Consider the following 4,834-nt stretch of genomic DNA (forward strand, 5'->3'; position numbering starts at 1 on the left):
AATTGATTTTTGAATGATCAAAGGAAAAACATTACGTTGGGGATGTTGATGGATTCTCTAGTCTACCGGAGAATGATTTTTAATTGAAATTAACCAGAAGACATGTACTTAGAAAAAAGCATTTTTAATGAAAAATAAAGCTATGGCATAAAATTAAAATGGATGAAACTAAGAGGATTGAAGCAAACATAAATTTCATAAAAGAAGATTTAATGTATTGCATAAAAAAAATTAAAATTTCAGCATAAATAAAATCTTAAAAGTAAAACACTCCTCCAAAATAAAATTCTCTAAAGTTAAAACTTAAAACATTGTTCTCAAGTAAAACTCAAACTCAAAACACATTGCTCTCAATAAAACTAAGCATGAAACATTGCTCTTAAAAATAAACTAAACATGAAAAGAAAAAAAAGAAAAAGAATAAAAAAAAAAAAACAAAACAAAGGAATGTGTTCTGTTTGAAAACAGAGCATCAACACTACTCTGTTTCTTCTTCCCCGAACCAGCCGACTCCTCCTTCCTTCTTCTTCTTTGGACCCGACCCCAACCGAGCTCTCCTTCTCCTCCGACTCTCGGCCTCAACCCCCAACTGAGCACCCCCCTCTTCTCTTCCTCCTTCTCCTTTTATAGCCGCGGACGGGCCTGATGCGGAAGGGAGATGGCAGACGCGGTGAGGACGCGGGGAGGAGTCGATCACGGACGAGATCCGGGCGCTGGGAGCATGTGGATTACGGGATGCCGTGGATCCATGGGTGCAGAGGCGGGATGAGCTGGGATTCGGATCGTGGAAGGAGTGGATCACGGCTGGGATTCCGATGCGGAGGAAGGAGATCACCGGATTGGAGGCGATGCTGGCACGGGATCTTCAAATGGAGAAGGAAGATGGCGACGCGGTGCGAGATCGCCGGGAGGAATGCTTCACAGATGGAAGAATATCCATCTTCTTCTTTGGCCCACGGACGGTTGCTGGATCCGTGATGAACGCGGACGGGCTGATGCGGAAGGAAGGCGCCGGGATCTCGAATCCGGCTCGGCCGCGATGCTGGGAGCTGAGATTTGCTGGCTGTGAACGCGTTGATGGCGTGGAGGCTGGGATTCCGGCTCGGGATTCCTTCTTTGGACCTTGGTTGAGAGGCGTTCATGGCATGGGAATCACTGGAGGTATCGCGGAGGAAGCGGTGCGGGATCTGGCACGCGGTGGAACGGGAGATGGACAGCCGCTGGAAGCTTCCTACTTCCTTCTTTCATTCTTTAGCACGGGGTGAAGCTGGAATGTGCTGGGATGCTGCTATGATCGCGGTTGAGGGGCTGGAGCCGCGTTGGGTGCAAGAAAGGAAGGCATGGATGACGCTGATCTGGGTCATTGGATGCGGACATGGAGGTGCTCGCGATGTTGTGATGTATAGTGGGATGAAGTCAGGATGTGCAGGCCCTGGAAGATGCTGGCTTGACTTGAGCTCGGGCTGCCGGGCATTGGGTTCAAACCTAATGTTAATTGGTTTCTTGGATTACTGTACTCAAACACAAATACCACATTAATTAGTTAATTTTATTATTAATGATTAGCTAAAATACTAATTAAAATGGTCAGACGATTGCACTTTTGTGCTCTCATCACACCCCCCAACCAGCTTATTGCTAGTCTCTAGCAATTTAGTGCGACAATGATAAAATGAGAGTGCAAAAGTTTTATTTATTATATATATATAAATATACATGAACTAAGATAAATACTCACTTTCGTAGAGCATTACGACTGCACTTAGCACGTGCAACAAGCCGTTAAACCCCTAGGTTACTCTAGTGGACGAGTGTTGTCTCGTGAGGGTTTGCAGTGAAGTTACCCACAAACTTCAATCCCAAAATAAAATTTGGTTTGTGAAATGAAAGTCTAATTTCAAGTACATAATTGATAAGAATTTCAAAAGCACACAAGGTTTTAATTACTAAGTAGCCCAAATTCTAGGTTAGTATGCAATTTAAGTTGAAGTCATTAAGTTTTCCGTTAGGGAGTTGTAAAACTTATTTATACTTGAGTGCTCAGTGAAGTTTGGACCATGCACAAGCTAAGGTTTTGGATCTCCAAAATATCGCTAATATTAGTAGTTTCCAAGAATTGGTCGGACAAGACCTATTTGCTGATTCAAAATCATCTTTTCTGCAGGATTTCGAGAGCTGTGGATGTTTACTTTAATACCTCATGGGCTTTATCTGTAATATTCTAGTTTATTCGAATTTTTACAACGACGGCTTTCACACTATTGTCTTTCTTAAGGTCAATATACAATTTTTTTTTTCTTTTCATTTTCTTTTTTTTTGTTTTTGTTTTTGTTTTTTTTTTGCATTAAAGAGAAATGATAATGTATATATTGTGCACTTTTACTCCTGTGATGATTCCTCCATGTAGCGAGCAATTAGTCGACAATTCTCACACCAGTTGGCATGAGGTGTCGGGCATCAAGACTCCCCTACGGACCTATGCTCGGGTTCCTCAACACAAGCCCGCTGACCTTTGACAATAGGTAGCCCTTTTCGATGTACCTGACTAAATCCACCATTTTTTTTTGGATCTTTTTTTTTTGGATCAGAAAAAGATGGTTCATCAGGATTCGAGGTTGCTACCATATTCTCAACACAATGTCGAACCTATACCTTAGAAAATGCAGGCCAGATGTGTTGTGAAATTCAAAGCACTAATTAGCTTACAACTCACTAAAAGGAACTTAATAAAAAGAACTCACTTTGCACTACTTCCAACTAGTCATTGGGCTCTTAGATTTTATATACCTTGTGTGTTGTATTTTTTTTTTTCAAAAATTTTAACTAAAAACTTTTTTTTTTATAAAATTTCAAATGCGTAAAAATACCCCCAAACCTAAATCTAACATTGTCCTCAATGTTAAAGAAAATTTAAAGCAGTAAGAGGATAGAGGAGAAGTAACCTGATATGGGTGGGTAAATTGAAAATTGGGGCAAACTCCCCCAAACCTGCATGTTAGTAATTTTTTTTTTATTTTTATAGAAGATATTTATGTTGGGTTGTCTCCCAAGAGCGCTAAGTTTTATGTCTTCAGCCAGACAAAAAGTAAATCTCCTTTTTTTTTCAACCATTATCTAAGAATGGTTTTGGAAGAGTCCGATGAAGAACAGTCGGCTGATGACGATCTATGCTCCTAAGGAGAACAGAACTAAGAGGCGCATGCTTGACCCCTTCCTCGGAATGGGCAAGGTAAGCTTCTAAAGGGTCCTTATTATAAGTTTGTAAGAAAGTCTCCTGAACCAGACTTTCAATCATGTCAACTTCATTGATTTCTTTGTCGTCTGGTGGTTGTTTACTTATGTTGAAGACATTAAGCTCGACTTTCATGTTGCCAAAAGATAACTTCAGCATCCCATTTCGACAGTTGATCACAGCATTTGCTGTGGCTAAGAAAGGTCTACCTAAAATTATAGGTGTGTGACTGTCTGGATGTATTGCAGGTTCAGTCTCAAGGATAACGAAGTCCACAGGATAGTAAAACTCATTTACTTTCACTATTACATCCTCTACAATCCCCTTGGGGTACTTCACTGTCCTATCTGCTAAGGAAAGGGTAATATTTGTAGGCTTTAATTTCCCCAAACCTAATTTTTGGTACACATAGTAGGGAAGTAGGTTTACACTGGCTCCTAAATCTAATAGAGCTCTTTGGATGATCGTCTCTCCTATTTTTATTTCAATAGTTGGGCAACCAGGGTCTTTGAATTTCGGGGCAATCTGTTGTTGAATAAGAGATGAGGCTTGTGCAGCCATAACAGCTTGCCTAGGAATACTTGTTTTTCTTTTGACCATGGTGAGGTCTTTCAAGAATTTTGTATAGGAGAGAATTTGTCTTATGGCATCGAGAAAAGGTATATTTATTTGAACAGTTTTAAAGACTTCCATGATTTCATCAAAGTTAGATTGTTTCTTGGAGTCCTGAAGTCTACTGGGAAAGGGAACCTTGGGTTTGTATGTTTCTATAGGTTCTTCCCTTTTTTCCGGTTTGTCCTGTTCTTGACCCCTCTTCTGAATAGGGTTCTTATCGGATTCAGATTTATTTTCTTTTTCATTTTTAGGAAGTTGGACTTTATTGTCCACTTGCTTGCCAGACCTTAAAGTGGTAATTGCCTGGACTTCATAGGTCGGATTTCCATTAGAATTGATTTGATGCTGACCTATCTGACCTTGATTTTGTTGTCTACTAGGGTTAGGCACTGGTTGACTAGGTAGTTCACCTTTCTTCCTATCCCCTAGAGAGTTAGCTATTTGGCTCAGACTAACCTCAAGTTTTGCAATTGCTTGCGCATGGAATTGGTTAGTCTGGGCTTGGGCTGTATTGGTCTGTTGTTGTTGCTTGATAAAATCTTGTTGTTGTTTCATCATATTAGCCATCATGGTTTCTAATTGTGAAGGTTGCTGTGGGATAGGGGCATTATAAGGAGGTACAGATGGAACCAATGGTTGGTTCATTTGTGATGGACCTATCCTGGAAAAGTTGTTCTGAAAACCTGGTGGACCACCTTGATGCTGAATAGGTTCATTTTGCTTGTATGAGAAATTTGGGTGGAACCTATTATCAGGATGGTAAACTGGGCTGAACGAGTTGGGAGTGGGCTTCTTAAAGGCACTATATGAATTTAGAGCATTTGCTTGCTCGGCCTTTATGGTGGGCAGATTAGGGCAGCACTCCACTAGATGCTCCGGACTGTTACACAAGACACACAAACTATATGACTCGTGTTCCACTTTCATGATGGGATTTGACTCTTTGTATGAACTCGAACTAGTGGAAACAGTAAAAGCATCAAACTT

This window comes from Phoenix dactylifera, chromosome 14, assembly GCF_051530095.1.
Source record: "Phoenix dactylifera cultivar Ajwa chromosome 14, Ajwa_hap1_PhDact_Kaust_v1.1, whole genome shotgun sequence".
NCBI classification, from domain to species: domain Eukaryota; kingdom Viridiplantae; phylum Streptophyta; class Magnoliopsida; order Arecales; family Arecaceae; genus Phoenix; species Phoenix dactylifera.